Source organism: Pseudorca crassidens, chromosome 5 (genome assembly GCF_039906515.1).
Source record: "Pseudorca crassidens isolate mPseCra1 chromosome 5, mPseCra1.hap1, whole genome shotgun sequence".
NCBI lineage: Eukaryota > Metazoa > Chordata > Mammalia > Artiodactyla > Delphinidae > Pseudorca > Pseudorca crassidens.
The window spans coordinates 91,836,472-91,857,828 of NC_090300.1; the positions used below are offsets into that span (position 1 = coordinate 91,836,472).

General features: G+C 34.9%; 1 protein-coding gene across 1 annotated transcript in view; it reads right to left on the reverse strand.

Annotated features, from left to right (window-relative positions):
- NECTIN3 (nectin cell adhesion molecule 3) overlaps positions 1-21,357 on the reverse strand; it is a 145,695-nt gene that overhangs the window by 30,838 nt on the left and 93,500 nt on the right. The window lies entirely within an intron of this gene.

The following is a 21,357-nucleotide window of genomic DNA, read 5'->3' on the forward strand; positions in this document are numbered from 1 at the left end:
TCCTACTTAATTTCTTCTCATTAGCATTAAAATCTTTGCCTTCAGTCTCTCATTGGTCACGAAATGGTGTGACCTTCCAACAATGTATGACAACTACAATGCAAATATAAGGTAAATAGATTGTAAAGTGACATTACAAGTCTTGCAAAGATTTACATTCCTATATTGCTATCTAACATTTAGTTTTATATTTACACCCTTCAACAGGCTCTGGATACAAGAGAACACAAAGAAGCAGCAAACTGTATTTTCCAAAAATTGCTGCAACGTTTATTTTGAGTCACACATGGTCTTACAGAATATAGTCCCCCAACAAGAAGTAGAGTCTGCATCACCACCTTGCCTTGTATCCTTGAATCTTGAGCTGCCATGTAGTAAGTCTCAGTGCCCAGAAGCTGCCAAGCTAGAGCATGCAGAGAGAATACAGAGGAAGAGAGACAGAGACAGACAGAGACCTTCGGCGGGTGTGGGTGGGGGCAGGAGTATACATTGCTCGGGACCCTGGCTGTTTGAGCCTTCCCAGAGCAGGAACCGGAGCCTTCAAATGTCTCCATCTAAAATCAATGAGGCTTCAGGTGTCTATAGCCAGCCACCATATGCCCGAAACTTTGTGAGAAACCCTGAGCAATAACCACCTAGTGGCACCTAGTCAATCCCAGTAATTAAGCCATTAAATTTGGGTGGCTGGTTATGCAGCAACAGAAAACCAACAGACTTTGGTCCTTGAAAGTGGGGTGCTACTGTAACAAAATCTTCAACATGTGGCAGTGGCTTTGGGACAAAGCTACAGGAAACAGTTAGAAGGATACTGAAGAGAGAGCTAATGAAGCTTGATGGCTTTCAAGGACACTTTTGCTGTGCACTAAAAGGAAGGTTAGGCAAATGCTATTGAAGCTGAAGGAAAGGGAACCCTACTATACAGTGGGATAAAGTTTAGAAGCACTGCTGCCTGTGATGATGTGAAGAAAAATTATATAATGAAACGGTAGATTTACTTTAGGAGATTTCTAGGCAACATGATGTAAGTGCCAACTATTTTCTTTTAGTTGTTTATAGTGGGTTTTTTTTTTAAGTAATTGCTTAATTTTCTACATCAATATACCCTAGGGTAAACTACTAAGTGTGCCCCCACACCCTGCAATTGCAAGATTTTGCCAGTTTATGGAGATAGAAACCTTTAGAACCTAGGTGGGAACAGATACTAAGGGTTTTGGATCAGCTAGAAGGAATGTAATGTTGAATCAAACAAAACATGTTTATAAAGATGTACTAAATCAAGATTCTTGATTCAATATATTGAGTAGCTGGTAGTAGCTCTAACAGTCAGGTTAGATGACTGAAATCCAGGCCCAAACGTGGACTACCCTAAATGAAGGTGAAATTCTAGCATTTCCTTGATATATTATAGTGGAAAGTATCCAAAGACTTAAGGAAACCAAATGTTAAGGGTGGGTTTATCATGTAAGACCTGTTTAGCCATCCCTTAACTGTGCACCTCCAGTAGAGTCCTGAGAACATTCTCTTGATCAATTCTGTATGAAATGCATTCAATAGGTAAGCTCTAGCATTACTGAAGAGCTCTGGGGTAGCGATTCTCTGTAAGCCAAGAATGAATGGGTAGTGCTGCCAACGAACTGGCTCTCTGCACTAAATGGAGAAAATGGCATCCTGGGATGGCAGAAGCCAAGTGGCAGCATTTAACCGCCAGAAAAAGGTGGGTGTAGTCCCAGACTAACAACCCTTGGGCACCAATTTTTGTTTGAAACTCTAATTACCTCATAGGTATAACACATCCTATGCCACCAGATTGTATCTGGAAAGCTTTATAATCCATACATATTTTATTTTTTCCCCACTCCACTTTTACTCTACAACATCACAGTTTTTCTTACTTTCAAGATTACCAGAGATGCAAGTTCATTCTTTCTCTACTTCTGTTCTCAACATTGCTTCCTGCTATACCCAATTCTAATTTTTTTCTCCTAATAGTTCTAATTTCTTAATCAGAAAGGTTTTAAAATTAGAATATGTGCCCATCGTTTGAAAAATCTACACAGTGTAAAGCATATAAAGTAAAAACAAAGGTGACACAAAAAGGCATTGATGCAGAGCATGGGGAAAATAAGCAGAAGATTGTCTTCAAGTAAGGAGGCATGAATGTTACAATAATTGATTTTGATAATCCAACTAGGTCTTGACATCTCATTCACTCATTCTGAGTCATATCACTATGGCTACCTATTTTTTCTCACACCAGCTCAGGGCATTAAAAAAATCACAATTTCTTAATTTTTATTGTATTAGTTAAAACATTTGCAATAGGTTAGAATTTTATCTAAAATAAAAGTTAAATGTAATGGAGAAAACCACAATTAGGTTAGAAAATCAATATAACTGAAAGGAAGACATTTGGATTGACAGGACTGGCTGTCAAACACACACACACACACACACACACGAAAGCAGACCATTTTAATACAAGTACAGATGTTAGAAAAGAGGAGGTTCAAGTTCATTTGGCACTTACCAATTCTGGACTATTGCAATTTGTTCCAGAAAACATATTTCATGAGAAATATTAAACTAGAATTTTCATAGAGGAGAGGGACCAGAGAGGGAAGATAAACTGTATCATATAAGGAATGGTTAAAAACACTGTAAACACTCAAGTTGGTTTTTAAAAACAGTGAGAGCAAGTCAGAGAACTTTAAATATTGGAAAAAGCTATCAAACAATTCCTGCAGGGTTGTTGTAAGCATTTGAGGTATGTATGAAAAGTATCTGGGGTAAAATAAATCTGTTCTTAATAGCTGCAGCTTAAAATGCTTAAAAGAATTTTGAGAATTACAGAAGTCAGAATCGGGACTAATTAGGTTGAAAGGTGGCTAGAGATTTCTGATTTTCTAGCAAGGCTGGCCATCAAAAATAAAATACAATGCCTCGGGAGTTAGTAAAATTATTAATGCAAGTGTGGCAAGTTAGGTAACCCATAATATCACATTCCTCATTTTTAAAAACGAGGATCAGAGGCAATTAGTTCATTATGGGAACAAACTATCATCAAAAACAGGATTACTCAGTTGTAGAGAACTTTAAAATAAAAATATAAACTTGAGTCACTTCTTGCAGAACCACATTACCTATTCATTATAAATCCTTGTACATAAGAATCGTAATGAGGGTGAGGGAATACGCTCTGAAACAAGTGTGGCATTTGGACTTTTAATTACATACAGTACTTTGAGATATAAGGACAGAAAATAATAATGAAAATTAACCTAGTAGAGCAAAAATGGAAAATAAATTTAAGTATAAGTTGCTTTTATATAAACTAAACAAATACAAAAGTAGAACTATAAAATTTAAAGTTCCAATTGGCCATTAGCATATCTTCTTTGATGAAAAGTCTATACAGTCAGCCCTTCATAACTGTGGGCTCCCCACATGAGGATTCAACCAACCAGAAATTGAAAAACAATTTGAAAACATTTTCCAGAAAGTTCCAAAATGAAAAATTTGAATTTCCCCACATAATGGTAACTATTTACATAGCATTACATTGTATTTACAAACATTTACAAAGCATTAACAGGTACTAGGTACAATGTAATTATAAGTAATTGAGAGATGATTTAAAGTATATGAAAGAATGTGGATAGGTTATATACAAATGCTGTCATCTTTTTTTTTCCAAGATAAGCTTGTATTACTTTAATGAATTAATTTTTTAAAGTGAAGTATAACTGATATATAACATTATATTAGTTTCAGGTTTACAACATAATTCAATATTTGTATGTATTTTATCTTTTTTTTCTAATTTTTTTTTTTTGTGGCATGGACATATATACACTACCAAACGTAAAATAGATAGCTAGTGGGAAGCAGCCGCATAGCACAGGGAGATCAGCTCGCTGCTTTGTGACCACCTAGAGGGGTGGGGTTGGGAGGGTAGGAGGGAGGGAGACGCAAGAGGGAAGAGATATGGGGACAAATGTATATGTATAACTCATTCACTTTGTTATAAAGAAGAAACTAACACACCATTGTAAAGCAATTATACTCCAATAAAGTGGTTAAAAAAAACCCAAAAAAAACTACCATATGATTCATGCGATATTATGCGATATTATATAAATGACTTGAGCATGTGCAGATTTTCGTGTTTGCAGGGTGTCCTCAAACCAATCCCCTCCACCCCCAACCCATAATGAGGGATGACTGCACACATCTTCTGTCCACTTTTTTAAAAATTGGGTTGTTCGTTGTTTTCCTGTTATTGAGTTGCAAGACTTCTTTATGTATTTTGGATATAATTCCTTTGTCCGATATATATGTTGCAAATATTTTCTTCCAATCTATGGTTTGCCTTTGTTTTCTTACTGGTGTCTTTCGAAGATCAAACATTTTTAACTTTAACAAAGTCTAACTTACCACTTTTTTCATTTTCTATTCTGTATTTTTGTGTTCTAGTACAATTAATTTGTTTTGAAAATTGCACGTACACACACGTATGGTTTTACAGTTTTACATGCAGTTCATATCTCAGCAAGAAGTAACCACAGCAAAATTTTTCAACTTTATAGCTATCTTTTCTTGAATATAGCCTGCAATTTCTTAGGTTCTAGTTAAGTAAAGCTACTCTTTTACATCATATTTCTAAAGGGATATTTGTGGTTTCCATGGGAACACATACATTAGTATTAAGGCATATAAAATGTTTCAAACAAATACATTTACATGGCATTTCTTTTAATAAACAGGATTGATAGCCTAAATAATTAATGCCCACCAAACATCTGAAATTGATATTACCTTTGTAAAGTGCCAATGAATTTAAAATAGGAATTATTATAAAGCTAAGTATTTCCTTTCAAAGACCTTCAATTCTCTTTCTTCCAAAGTTACTTATGTACATGAAATATTCTGCAGTTGGCAAGTTCTATATTTCATCTACTATTCATTGTAGTAAAACCACCGTAAAGATTTCATTCAAAGTGTATTTTAAGCTTTAGTATCTATGTGGGCAGTCAAACAGTCATAAAACAGCCATAAAACAAGGTATAATTTGCATTTTAAGAAGAAAATCTTTTTCTTCCGTAAAAAAAGGTGAAAAAAATGTTAAGTAAGTTTTGCATATGTCAAATTGCTTTTTATGAAGACTCAATAATACTACATGGAAATAGGTCTTGAAATTACACTCAATGAAAACATGGATAGAATACAGTCGGTTACCTCTAATGTGACCGCTTTTAGTAACTCATTAACTAACTAATCAATTATATAGTTAAATATTACGCTCAGAATCACACTGAAATATTTATGCAGAACACTGGTCCCAAGTAACACCAATGTTATTTTTCAATCTACCACCAATATTATTTACTCAGGGAAAAAAAGAAAAAAATCAAGAGATAGTGTTAGGGGAAACACGGACTGAAACCGCCCGTCCTGGCCAGGCAAAGACAGTAACAATCTGCATGAGTTATTTTATGACAGGAGATGCTTGTAAGGAACATGGAAGTAACAAGCCACCACCAACAAGAAGAATACTTGAAAGGTCAAAAGGAGAGAGAGGAGATGCCAGTCCACATGTCCTACCAATCTCCCAGAATCCTCCTTGCTGGAATCTAACTTGGCTGAGCAGTTGTGTGCGCCACCAGAAAGGACCCTGAGTCAGAATGATTGGCCAGAGACAACCCAGAAACTAATCCCATCACAGTAAAAACCGAGACTGCAAGCCACATGGCAGAGCAGTCCTCCTGGGTTCCCTTACCCTCCTACACTCCACCCAGGTGCCCCTTCCCAATAAAGTCTCTTGCTTTGTCAGCACGGGTGTCTCCTCTGACAATTCATTTCAGAGTGTTAGACAAGAGCCCACTCTTGGGCCCTGGAAGGGGTATCCCTTCCTGCAACAACAGGACTAGAATGGGCCTTGAAATTCAATTTTACTTCCAATTCATTAATGCCTCCTATCACATACAACAGAAGACATCAGCTAAGTCCTTTAAACAAGGCAAGTCGGGAAATATGAACTATTAGTTCTTATATCACCCCATTATCAGACAGACCTAACTAATGGAAAGGTCTTCTTTACACTGAGTATTCAAATCTATGTTTCTATGTCCTTCACCTTCTGGTCCTAGCTCTGTTTTCTAAAGCTACAAAGAAAAATTATACTCCCCAAATTAAAAGAACAATAGGAAATCATAGAGTTGTTCAGCTCTGTGGAAAAAACAGATAAGTAACTATGTAATCATAGAAATGCTAAATGAACTAAAGCTGGGTCTCCTGAAAAACAAGAAATAGACAGAGTCCCTCCTATCAAGCCTCTTAGATAGCCTCATCCACCAGTGAGCAGAGAGCAGAAGCAAGAAGAACTACAATCCTACAGCCTGGGGAACAAAAACCACATTCACAGAAAGACAGACAACATGAAAAGGAAGAGGGCTATGTACCAGATGAAGGAACAAGATAAAACCCCAGAAAAACAACTAAATGAAGTGGAGATAGGCAATCTTCCAGAAAAAGAATTCAGAATAATGACAGTGAAGATGATCCAGGACCTTGGAAAAACAATGGAGGCAAACATCGAGAAGGTACAAGAAATGTTTAACAAAGACCTAAAAGAATTAAAGAACAAACAGAGATGAACAATACAATAACTGAAATGAAAACTACACTAGAAGAAATCAATAGCAGAACACCTGAGGCAGAAGAACGGACAAGTGACCTGGAAGACAGAATGGTGCAATTCACTGCTACGGAACAGAATAAAGAAAAAAGAATGAAAAGAAATGAAGGCAGCCTAAGAGACCTCTGGGACAACATTAAACGCAACAACATTCGTATTATAGGGGTCCCAGAAGAAGAGAGAGAGGAAGGACCAGAGAAAATATTTGAAGAGATTATAGTCGAAAACTTCCCTAACATGGGAAAGGAAATAGCCACCCAAGTCCAGGAAGGGCAGAGAGTCCCATACAGGATAAACACAAGGAGGAACAGGCCAAGACACATAGTAATCAAACTGGCAAAAAATAAAGACAAAGAAAAATTATTGAAAGCAGCAAGGGAAAAACGACAAATAACATACAAGGGAACTCCCATAAGGCTAGCAGCTGATTTCTCAGCAGAAACTCTACAAGCCAGAAGGGAGTGGCATGATATACTTAAAGTGATGAAAGGGAAGAACCTACAACCAAGATTACTCTGCCCGGCAAGGATCTCATTCAGATTCGATGCAGAAATCAAAAGCTTTACAGACAAGCAAAAGCTAAGAGAATTCAGCACCACCAAACCAGCTCTACAACAAATGCTAAAGGAACTTCTCTAAGTAGGAAACACAAGAGAAGAAAAGGACCTACAAAAACAAACCCAAAACAATTAAGAAAATGGTCATAGGAACATGCATATTGATAATTACCTTAAACGTGAATGGATTAAATGCTCGAACGAAAAAGACACAGGCTCGCTGAATGGATACAAAAACAAGACCCATATATATGCTGTCTACAAGAGACCCACTTCAGACCTACGGACACATACAGACTGAAAGTGAGGGGATGGAAAAAGATATTCCATGCAAATGTAAATCAAAAGAAAGCTGGAGTAGCAATAATCATATCAGATAAAATAGACTTTAAAATAAAGAATGTTACAAGAGACAAGGAAGGACACTATGTAAGGATCAAGGGATCAATCCAAGAAGAAGATATAACAATTATAAATATATATGCACCCAACATAGGAGCACCTCAATACATAAGGCAACTGCTAATAGCTATAAAAGAGGAAATTGACAATAACACAATAATAGTGGGGGACTTCAACACCTCACTTACATCAATGGACAGATCATCCAAAATGAAAATAAATAAAGAAACAGAAGCTTTAAATGACACAATAGACCAGATAGATTTAATTGATATTTATAGGACATTCCATCCAAAAACAGCAGATTACACTTTCTTCTCAAGTGCGCACGGAACATTCTCCAAGATAGATCACGTCTTGGGCCACAAATCAAGCCTCAGTAAATTTAAGAAAATTGAAATCATATCAACCATCTTTTCTAACCAACGCTATGAGATTAGAAATGAATTACAGGGGAAAAAAACGTAAAAAACACAAACACATGGAGGCTAAACAATACGTTACTAAATAACCAAGAGATCACTGAAGAAAGCAAAGAGGAAATCAAAAAATACCTAGAGACAAATGACAATGAAAACACAATGATCCAAAACCTATGAGATGCAGCAAAAGCAGTTCTAAGAGAGAAGTTTATAGCTATACAAGCCTACCTCAAGAAACAAGAAAAATCTCAAGTAAACAATCTAACCTTACACCTAAAGGAACTAGAGAAAGAAGAACAAACAAAACCCAAAGTTAGCAGAAGGAAAGAAATCATAAAAACCAGAGCAGAAATAAATGAAATAGAAACAAAGAAAACAATAGCAAACATCATGCCAATAAAATGGATAACCTGGAAGAAATGGACAAATTCTTACAAAGGTATAACCCTCCAAGACTGAACCAGGAAGAAACAGAAAATATGAACAGACCAGTCACAAGTAATGCAATTGAAACTGTGATTAAAAATCTTCCAACAAACAGAAGTCCAGGACCAGATGGCTTCACAGGTGAACTCTATCAAACATTTACAAAGGAGCTAACACCCAACCTTCTCAACCTCTTCCAAAAAATTGCAGAGGAAGGAACACTCCCAAACTCATTCTATGAGGCCACCATCACCCTGATACCAAAACCAGACAAAGATACTACAAAAAGAGAAAATTATAGACCAATATCACTGATGAATATAGATGCAAAAATCCTCAACAAAATACTAGCAAACAGAATCCAACAACAATATGGGGAGGGGGAAGGGTAAGCTGTGACAAAGTGAGAGAGTGGCATGGACATATATACACTACCAAACGTAAAATAGATAGCTAGTGGGAAGCAGCCGCATAGCACAAGGAGATCAGCTCGCTGCTTTGTGACCACCTAGAGTCGTGGGATAGGGAGGGTTGGAGGGAGGGAGATGCAAGAGGGAAGAGATATGCGAACATATGTATATGTATAACTGATTCACTTTGTTATAAAGCAGAAACTAACACACCCTTGTAAAGCAATTATACTCCAATAAAGATGTAAAAAAAAAAAAAGAATCCAACAACACATTAAAAGGATCATACACCATGATCAAGTGGGATTTATCCCAGGGATGCAAGGATTCTTCAATATATGCAAATCAATTAGTGTGATACACCATATTAACAAATTGAAGAATAAAAACCATATGATCACCTCAATAGATGCAGAAAAAGCTTTTGAGAAAATTCAACAACGATTTATGATAAAAACTCTGCAGCAAGTGGGCATAGAGGGAACCTACCTCCACATAATAAAGGCCATATACGACAAAGCCACAGCAAACATTATTCTCAATGGTGAAAAACTGAAAGCATTTCCTCTAAGATCAGGAACGAGATAAGCATGTCCACTCTCACCACTATTATTCAACATAGTTTTGGAAGTCCTAGCCATGGCAATCAGAGAAGGAAAAGAAATAAAAGGAATACAAATTGGAAAAGAAGAAGTAAAACTGTCGCTGCAGATGACATGATAGTATACATAGAGAATCCTAAAAATGCCACCAGAAAACTACTAATCAATGAATTTGGTAAAGTTGCAGGATACAAAATTATTGCACAGAAATCTCTTGCATCCCTATACACTAATGATGAAAAATCTGTAAGAGAAATTATGGAAACACTCCCATTTACCACTGCAACAAAAAGAATAAAATACCTAGGAATAAACCTACCTAGGGAGACAAAAGACCTCTATGCAGAAAACTATAAGACACTGATGAAAGAAATTAAAGATGATACCAACAGATGGAGAGATATACCATGTTCTTGGATTGGAAGAATCAATATTGTGAAAATGACTATATTATCCAAAGCAATCTACAGATTCAATGCAATCCCTGCAGTATAAAAAAGCAAACAAACAAACAAAAAAACCAACTAATACTAATCTTTCTTTGGGTTATTTGTATGGAAATATGTTAATATAAATGTTTCAGACAGTACATGAAATTTCTAAAAATCTTATATGTTCTGGTATAATGTTATAAGTCATAATTCTACTTATTACTATAAAATGTATATCTCAGAACTAACTAAATTTCCTTGTCAATTACATTACTATGAACTTTCATCAAATCTTTAACCGTGGTCATTTTTACGTCTTTTGTCATTTACAGACAGTTCTGGGTGTACTCTGATGCTTTTGCAAAAATGTTCCTATAAAAGGGTTTCATCTTCAAAGAATTCATGGAAAAGGCTCTGACAAGTACAGGTTTCTGGTAACTGACTATACTGCTGAACTGAATGAATAAGCATTTTCAGAACTCTAATGGAAAACTGATGAATTCATAAAAGTGCTAACAAAAGATCAAGAAAAAAAAAATTAATTACACGGGACTGAGTGAACTGATGAGGATGATTATAATTTTTGTGACTTTCTGTTTGAATTAAAAAAAAAGTATCATACACCATGATCAAATGGGATTTATCCCAGGGATGCAAGGATTCTTCAATATATGCAAATCAATCAATGTGATACACCATATTAACAAATTGAAGAATAAAAAAAAAATAGACATACAGGAGGTCATCATAAGAGTCGATCCTGAATATATTACATACATATTTGCTAGTAATCAGCACACAAAGGTAAAGAAAGTGAGTTGTGCATTTTTATAAATATGGGAATGATAACAAGCCTAATGATTTTTGAAAAATATTTGTAAGGCAGCACCAATGATTCAAACCAAAGTACCACTCTGGTAAGTCTTTTCCCCCAACAAGTCTTACTAATTCCTCAGTAATAAAATACTGTTTCGTCTGAATTATAAGATTAACTTCTTAATTTATACGCCCAAGGAAACACGTATATCACTTTGGGGCTTATATCTTTTCAGAGTCAGATTCCCAAATAGCAAGCAATACATTAAAAAACAATGAGTCAACAATAGGCTAATTGCTTGCCCTGCACATATTCCTAATTAAGCAAACATCAGTAAAGCAAACAGAGTACATAAAATTGAGGGGACAAACATCTTGGTCTGACAACATGTGCCAAAGAATCAACAAAATAAATCTGGAATCATGCCACAACTACACTTAACCAGTGGCGACAGCATGTCTCTGGGGAAAGAGAGTGCTAACTATGTCTACTATCATGCCCAGGAACAGGAAATTTGTACTATGGTAGGTTGGTAACTATGGAAACTCATCTGACAAATTGCAAAGGCAGACTGGGTGACAGAGTCCCATACTCATAAAAAAATGGAATAACTTAGTGGCTCTAGGTCAAATGACTAAGGTTAATTCACCCAAGGACAAACTGGGATCTTGACTACTTTATCCAAAACAAAGCCTTTAGAACATTTTTCCATCTATTAGATTTTTTTAATTTTTCTTAATTTTTGACATTGTAAAGCTTTCTAAACCAAAAAGCATCTTGAATTTAATTTCCAAGTGTTAGACAAGTGTAATACACGAAGTGTAACACAATTTTATTATTTCTGATTTCTAACTTGTAGCATTAAAAAAATATATATGGCCTATGCTTTATCATTGAGGTTTTTTATTAAAAGAAAAAAGCCAACGGACTATTTAGAAATGTTTAAATTGGCTCATTCAAACATGCTTTCTTCAAATTTAAGAGGTTTCAAACTTAAAATTTTACTTTAATGAAAATCTTGACTCTAATGCCATTTTATTTAAGAAATCTGAATCAACTAAATGAAAGGGTCAATTACCCCATTTTCTGGCTCTTCCTAAATGTATCTTATGTGTTTTCTAGTTACTCTATCATTTTATGAAATAGGGAATAAAAATGAAATATTAAATAAATGATATAATACGTAGCAGATCAGAAAATTAGAACCCAGCTTGCTCTCTACCTCTTGAAGTTCTGTAAGATTAATGTCTCCTATTACTTTTGAAAGTGAATATCACTGTGACAAGTTCTTTTCCTATAGTTCACATTGCACATTTTATTCTAAATTAGATATTCTTCTAATTATCTTAGGAATATTTTTCAGATGTTAAGATATAGGAGTCATTTTAAATATAGGAAGAAAGTACTTTGAATTAGAATGATCAGAAATGGAGAAAGAAGCTATTAAGAAATTGGAGAAAAGGCTTGGGAAAGTGCAAGAAGTCTCAAAATTGGGATAGGTGCACTTAAATACATACTGACACTAAAGCATGAATATGTGAAATTAGGACAATCCTGGAAATTCTAGGATACAAGATTGCTGTCCCAATATGTTAGGAATGTTTTGATAATAGTCAATAGTCTGAGTTAGTCTTCCCATAGTGATTTCATGTTAACAGGTCGTAAAAGATATCACTAAATTAATCTCTACTAATCTCTCTTATTAATCTCTGTTTATCTCTATTATTATTCTCTGATGGTAAGTCAGGCATTGTGGCAGGCATGGAGGCCGCACTAGCACTGCACACATCACGATATGACAGCTGCTGCCTGAAGGAACACTCCATTTAGGTCAGCTTCATTTAACCAAGGACTCCATAACTGAATCTGCTTAGGAAGAGTCCAAAAAAAAAAAAAAAATTACTCAGCATAGTTTACTGTAATTCACTGAATGAATGAATGAACATTATAAGTTTAGCCATATGGGTAACAATTATCTAAAATAATATATTATTTACATTATTCTCTCAAAAGTTCATGTGTGGCCTTTACTAATTTTTTATATTTAACACGTCAAAATAACTTCAAAACAACAATTTGCCAAGACGAAAATTACGACTAAGTATCCAAATTCAAAGTAAAGTTTGCTTGATAATGTCTATGTAAAATTTAATTCACATATAAGAAGTCTATTCTCTGAAAAAAATTTAGTTGCTCTGAACATTTAAAGTAACTCAGCTCTCTGTCTCTGTACTTAAAAAGGAATCTCTCCCAATAAAGGAAATCATGAGCGCTTTTAAATAAAGAATGCTATTAGGTCCCCTAAAATTTGGGAGGAAAGTTCATTGTACTTAGCTTACTGTACTTAACTTCAATAATTCTTTTACTTCTCATTACTCATGAGTCAATCAAAAGTCACCCCTAATTAAGAATTATAGTTCCCTGGTGGCAGTGTGAATTTAACACAGATCTCAAACCACTCGAAATTGAATATTCTGACTGAGTCTCAGGTATGAATAGCCTAAATTTAATTCTTCAAAAATCAAGGCAAAAAACACAAGTTAAGTAAATTAATGGTTAGGATAATACTTTTTTGCAGGAGTTCCCAAGTAGCATTGAGCCACTAAAACAGTTTTATTCCCTAAAGTTTAGTATTAAATCTGAGTTAATATTTCAGACTTTAACATGGTTTATGAGGTGCTCTAAAAGTATTCTGGTGGTAATGTCAAAAAGTTGAGGTTCATTTCCAGTTATTAGGAGTATATGGTGATTAAATCTTTGGAAATGATAAGATATTATAGATTGGCACCTTGTTACACCATCTTACTCAAAATGAATGATGGACTGGCTATAAAATTTCCAAGTTGTTTAAAATAAACTTTCTAGGTATTACACAGGCAGAAGGATGAGGTGACACTATTATAGATTCTGCTGTCTTCTTTGTTCCCCCAAACTCATGGAATAACCCTCAGCTAGCTCGGGAAACTGACTTTGCAAACAATTTCACTATCACAGCAACTCAACAACAATTCCTGAGTAGCCTTTGTACAGAGCAGTTTATTAGACACCAAGAAAGGTTACAAAGGCAGTAGTAAGTCATGGTTTCTATTTATAGAAATTTATAATTTATAATTAAGAAAACAGAAAAACAGGAAACTCAGAAATACACATCTATTAAGAACAAATAGTGAGTATATAATTTTTATAATGAATCAGTTCTTATAACTCGTTTACGGATTTAAAAGGAAGAAAAACGATGAGATGTTTATAACATAGATAGGATTTGAAAGGAAGAAAGAAGGTGAGATGTTTATAACATAGACAGAACCAAGTGGAATTTTACTATAAAAAGTCTTACGAAAAGGTGTGAATTAAATATTCTCTCTGGATTGCTCAGAACATCTTAAAAGGCCAACATGTAGTTCTTTTGCTTTAATCATCTACTGCTTTTTTTTTGGTAATGAGTATTGGTGACTAGGATGAAGCCAGCTCTTTTCTATCATTTAATCTACATAAAATAATTCAATCTGTATTAGAAATAGTTCTGAGGGAAATACTGCATTACTTAATTTTTTTTTCTTTCTTAAGATAGACCTAACTTTCCCACTTAGTTCAGCTACAAATCAGAAACAATCAGAATCGGGGTCAGAGGATTTCAACTCCTTTCTGAAAAATCACATAACAAATGCACTAATGCTGGCAAAACCATTTAAAAATACTAAAATGCAATTAAACTCAAAATCTTTATTGCCTAGAAATCATCTCTCCAGGTTCCCCAGATCTGTTCTGGTTTACATGTATACAGTAAATCTGAAATAAAGTTTCTTAAAGTATTTCTATAACTTACAGCAAGTCAAAATAAGTGAATCTGAATCTTCTTAATGATTATAACAAAACTGTTAGGCCCCATTTGATTCTACTGAAAACAAGAGTTATTCTCTGTGCCAACTACTGTTTTTGATATAGAGATGAACAGAACATATAAAGACATAATGGCTGCTTCAGTACCACGGGCCACAAAATACTATATACAGAGGCCAAATCTTCCTAATTTCTATATTTCTCAGGTGAGATTAGAATTACTTACACTATTTATGTCTCCTGAGGATACCAGATACTGAAGGAACACTAGTGACAAAGAAAATCTACTGTCTTTGAAATAATTCATTAAATTTCCTAATTGCTGATGCTTATACAGGAAAAATAAAAATGATATATCATAGAAATATATTAACCAAATTAATAGAAACTAATAAAAATCGGTATTACCACAACACACCCACATTCCAGAAAGAAAGCATGGCATTACGTTGCCATCATATAAATCAGACTTCCTCAGAATTAAGAACTGCTCTTCAAAAATCAGTTTAGAGAATGACGACCAAGAGAATGGGAGAAAATGTTTCCAAATCATATTATCTAACAAAGGACTTGTATCAAAATGTCTTATTCTGCTCAGGTTGCTATAACAAATTAACATGGATTAGGTGAAGCCATTCTTTTTTTTCATTTTTTGTGTTTTGTTTTTTTTTAATCTGTCTTAATTTCTTTTTCTTTTTTAAATTGGAGTATAATTGCTTTACAGTGTTGTGTTAGTTTCTGCTGTACAATGAAATGAATCAGCTATATGTATACCTCTATGCCCTCCCTCTTGGACCTCCCTCCCAACCCCCCTCTCCTCCCACCCATTCTAGGACATCACAGAGCACGGCGCTGAGCTTCCTACGCTTTATAGCATGTTCCCACTAGCCATCTAATTTATGCATGGTAGAATCTATTATACAAAGTGAAGTAAGCCAGAAGGAGAAAAACAAACATCGTATATTAACACATATAGATGAAGCCATTCTTTAAGCAAAGAATAAACACTTATTTCTCACAGTTCTATGGAAGTCCAAACCTCCTATGTGTCTAAGATTTCGGTTCTTGGTGAGGGCCCTCTTCCTAGCTTGCAGTCAGCTATCTTCTTCTTGTAATCTCACAAGGCAGAGAAAAGAAAGAGAAATAAGCTCTCCCCTGTCTCTTTTTACTGAGGGCACTAATCCCATTATAAGAGCTCCAGCTTGGTGACCTAATCACTCCCAAAGGTCCCATTTTCAAATACTATCACATTGGTGATGAGGGTTTCAATGTATGAATGAGTGGGAGGGGCACAAACACGCATTCCATAACACAAAACATATAAAGAACTCTCAAAATCCAATAATTTTTAAAAATCCAATAAAAATGAGCAAATATTTGAACAGAGACTTCATTAAAGAAGCCAAATCAGCAAAGGAAAAAAAGTTACATGTATTAGTAATTAGGGAAAAAACTAAAATAATAATGAACTAACCACACACCTATTAGTACCTAAAATTTTTAAAGTCTGATAATAATAAATGGTAGCAAGGGTATGGAGCAACTCATACATTGCTGGTGGGAACATAAATGGTAAAACCACTTAGGATGACAGTTTGGCATTTTCTTAAAAAGTTACACTTTTTAAGTTACATTTACCATAGGATCCAGTCATTCCACATGTACAGGTTTACCCAAGACAAATGAAAGCATATGTTCACACACAGACATACATAAATGTTCATAGCAGCATTGCTTATAATAACCCCAAACTGGAAATAATGCAAATATCCATCAATAGGTAAATGTATAAACAAAATGTAGTATCTCTACAAGGTACACCTATCTAAAAGGAATAAAGGAAAGACCAAAACAACATGAAGAAATCTCAAAATCATTATGTGGAGTGAAAGAAGCAAGACCAGAAAAGAGAATCTACTGTATGATTGTTACATAAAATTCAAGAACATTTAAACTAATGTATATAGATAGAAAGCAGATTAGTAGTTGGTTCCCTGGGATGTAGAAAGGGATCAGGGAAATGACAAGAGAGGAAGATTACAAAGGGGTACCAGGAAACTTTTGAAAATGATGAATATATACATTATCTTTATTGTGGTGGTGTTTCTAGGGTATCTATGTATGTATGTGTTTGTGTATCTGCTGTATGCCAATTATACTTCAATAAAATTCTTTCCAAAAAAAGGGGGAAAAAACATAGGCATTTACCTATTTGTCACTAAAATGTAAGCTCCATAAAGAATTTTTTTTTTAAATCTCTATTGGAGTATAATTGGTTTACAATGGTGTGTAAGTTTCTGCTTTATAACAAAGTGAATCAGTTATACATATGTTCCCATATCTCTTCCCTCTTGCATCTCCCTCCCTCCCACCCTCCATATCCCACCCCTCCAGGCGGTCACAAAGCACGGAGCTGATCTCCCTGTGCTATGCGGCTGCTTCCCACTAGCTATTTTACGTTTGGTAGTGTATATATGTCCATGCCACTCTCTCACTTTGTCACAGCTTACCCTTCCCCCTCCCCATATCCTCAAGTCCATTCTCCAGTAGGTCTGTGTCTTTATTCCTGTCTTACTCCTAGGTTCTTCATGACATTTATTTTTCTTAAATTCCATATATATATATGTGTTAGCATACGGTATTTGTCTTTCTCTTTCTGACTTACTTCACTCTGTATGACAGACTCTAGGTCCATCCACCTCATTACAAATAGCTCAATTTCATTTCTTTTCATGGCTGAGTAATATTCCATTGTATACATGTGTGACATCTTCTTTATCCATTCATCTCATGATGGGCACTTAGGTTGTTTCCATCTCCTGGTTATTGTAAATAGAGCTGCAATGAACATTTTGGTACATGACTCTTTTTGAATTATGGTTTTCTAGGGTATATGCCCAGTAGTGGGATTAATGGGTCATATGGTAGTTCTATTTGTAGTTTGTTAAGGAACCTCCATACTATTCTCCATAGTGGCTGTACCAATTCACATTCGCACCAGCAGTGCAAGAGTGTGCCCTTTTCTCCACACCCTCTCCAGCATTTATTGTTTCTAGATTTTTTGATGGTGGCCATTCTGACTGGTGTGAGGTGATATCTCATTGTAGTTTTGATTTGCATTTCTCTAATGATTAATGATGTTGAGCATTCTTTCATGTGTTTGTTGGCAGTCTGTATATCTTCTTTGGAGAAATGTCTATTTAGCTCTTCTGCCCATTTTTGGATTGGGTTTGTTTTTTTGTTATTGAGCTGCATGAGCTGCTTATAAATTTTGGAGATTAATCCTTTGTCAGTTGCTTCATTTGCAAATATTTTCTCCCATTCTGAGGGTTGTCTTTTGATCTTGTTTATGGTTTCCTTTGCTGTGGAAAAGCTTTGAAGTTTCATTAGGTCCCATTTGTTTATTTTTGTTTTATTTCCATTTCTCTAGGAGGTGGGTCAAAAAGGATCTTGTTGTGATTTATGGCATAGAGTGTTCTGCCTATGTTTTCCTCTAAGAGTTTGATAGTTTCTGGCCTTACCTTTAGATCTTTAATCCATTTTGAGCTTATTTTTGTGTATGGTGTTAGGGAGTGATCTCATACTTTTACATGTACCTCTCCAGGTTTCTCAGCACCACTTATTGAAGAGGCTGTCCTTTCTCCACTGTACATTCCTGCCTCCTTTATCAAAGATAAGGTGACCATATGTGCGTGGGTTTATCTCTGGGCTTTCTATCCTGGTCCACTGATCTATCTTTCTGTTTTTGTGCCAGTACCATACTGTCTTGATTACTGTAGCTTTGTACTATAGTCTGAAGTCAGGGAGCCTGATTCCTCCAGCTCCGTTTTTCGTTCTCAAGATTGCTTTGGCTATTCGGGGTCTTTTGTTTCCATACAAATTGTGAAATTTTTTGTTCTAGTTCTGTGAAAAATGCCAGTGGTAGTTTGATAGGGATTGCATTGAATCTGTAGATTGCTTTGGGTAGTAGAGTCATTTTCACAATGTTGATTCTTCCAATTCAAGAACATGGTATATCTCTCCATCTATTTGTATCATCTTTAATTTCTTTCATCAGTGTCTCATAATTTTCTGCATACATGTCTTTTGTCTCCTTAGGTAGGTTTATTCCTAGATATTTCATTCTTTTTGTTGCAATGGTAAATGGGAGTGTTTTCTTGATTTCACTTTCAGATTTTTCATTAGTGTACAGGAATGCCAGAGATTTCTGTGCATTAATTTTGCATCCTGCTACTTTACCAAATTCATTGATTAGCTCTAGTAGTTTTCTGGTAGCATCTTTAGGATTCTCTATGTATAGTATCATGTCATCTGCAAACAGTGACAGCTTTACTTCTTCTTTTCCGATTTGGATTCTTTTTATTTCCTTTTCTTCTCTGATTGCTGTGGCTAAAACTTCCAAAACTATGTTGAATAAGAGTGGTGAGAGTGGGCAACCTTGTCTTGTTCCTGATCTTAGTGGAAATGCTTTCAGTTTTTCACCCTTGAGGACAATGTTGGCTGTGAGTTTGTCATATTTGGCCTTTATTATGTTGAGGAAAGTTCCCTCGATGCCTACCTTCTGCAGGGTTTTTATCATAAATGGGTGTTGAATTTTGTCAAAAGCTTTCTCTGCATCTATTGAGATGATCATATGGTTTTTCTCCTTCTATTTGTTAATATGGTGTATCACATTGATTGATTTGCATATATTGAAGAATCCTTGCATTCCTGGAATAAACCCCACTTGATCATGGTGTATGATCCTTTTAATGTGCTGTTGGATTCTGTCTGCTAGTATTTTGTTGAGGAGTTTTGCATCTATGTTCATCAGTGATATTGGCTTGTAGTTTTCTTTCTTTGTGACATCCTTGTCTGGTTTTGGTATCAAGGTGATGGTGGCCTCATAGAATGAGTTTGGGAATGTTCCTCCCCCTGCTACATTTTGGAAGAGTTTGAGAAGGATAGGTCTTAGCTCTTCTCTAAAAGTTTGATAGAATTTGCCTGTGAAGCCATCTGGTCCTGGGCTTTTGTTTGTTGGAAGATTTTTAATCACAGTTTCAATTTCAGTGCTTGTGATTGGTCTGTTTATGTTTTCTATTTCTTCCTGATTCAGTCTTGGCAGGTTATGCATTTCTAAGAATTTGTCCATTTCTTCCAGGTTGTCCATTTTATTGGCATAGAGTAAGACAAGAATTTTTAACTCTGTTTTATTGACTATGTATTCCCAATATTGACATATTAGTACCTAAGAAATATGTTTGATAAATGGATGACAGAGAAAAAAACAAAACGGAACTATGAACGAAAAGATGCAAACTCCATTTTAATTTCATTTCAAGCACTACTAAACTTATAATAAAAGTATCAATAATTTCGAAAAGCAACATATGCCGAGTTTACATGAGCCAAAGTAGTAACAATTTTATCCTGCTATTGAAATAATTTCACTGCTTGGTCTCTTTAGTAACTTTCTAAGAATTACATAGCTTCTTTTTAACTAACAATAATGATAATAACAGCAAACACATAGTATTCACTATGTGCCAGGCAGTGTTCTAAGGATGTAGCATATGGTAATTTATTAATCTTTATGAAACCATATCAAGTAGGTTTATCTTTTCTCATTTATAAGATTGATTAGTAGAGCTCTGACTTAGTAAAAATACCAATCCTTTATACTTCAGAGGTTGCACTGATATTTTATTTGAATATATTATTTAGATATTATTTGTTTATAAATCAATATTTCATCCAAGCTTTGTTGTTCACAAAACTTTCTCCCTCCTCAGACCAGAACAGGGCCCTACAATTCTTTTACTACTTTTATCAATAATTACCACTACCTATTAACTGGAGGCAATGGGCAGATGAAAACTTTTTGCTACTCTAGGGCAAAACCATCCTAGAAATACTCAGGACTCATTTACTTAAATATTACACTCAGTCATTTAGTCTCCTTGAATTTGGAAGAAAAATGTTAATTCTTTTATCATCTTCCTCTCTCCCTTCTCCCTGACCCCAAAGACCATAACTACTGATATCTGGTATCTGGAAACACGTTAAAATATTCAGATCCAGGGAGAAAACCAGACCATTAATAATGAGCATAAACAGCTTATCTAAAAATACTATTGGAAACTGGCAGTGATATGTTGGAAAGATGAGTTTTGAGGAGAAATAATGAGAATCTATAAAAGTATAAAGAGTAGTAGGGTGAACAGGTTCAAGAAAGCCATAAATGAAATATGGTATGATTAGTAACTGAAATTAAGATACCTGGAGGACATACCTCTAACTCCAGAACTTGATAACAAGTAGGACCATCATGTTTCTAAAGCCACACAATTTGATAACATTAGGGTTCTAGTCATAACATAGTTTCTTAATTTTTCAATCTTCTTATTTTATCACATAAATCTATGGGAATATGAGTCATCTTACTTAACACTGTATACCACAAATTTAGATACCAATGAACAATGTACATATTATTCATGCTGGAATCAAAACAAAAAATTTTCATATCTATTTATAAAATTTTTAAATAGCACACAAAAGAATGGCAGCTTGCAGGAAAAAAAAATGATCGTTTAAAACTTGAAAAGATGCTGAAACTTGCTAATAATGAGATTGAAAAATTGCAATTATATATTTACTATTTTCCACCTATCAGATTACCAATAATCAAGTGGAATACATATACTGTTGGTGAGAATGTGGAGAAACAGGCACTTTCATACATTACTCACACGAGTAAAAAACAGTACAATATTT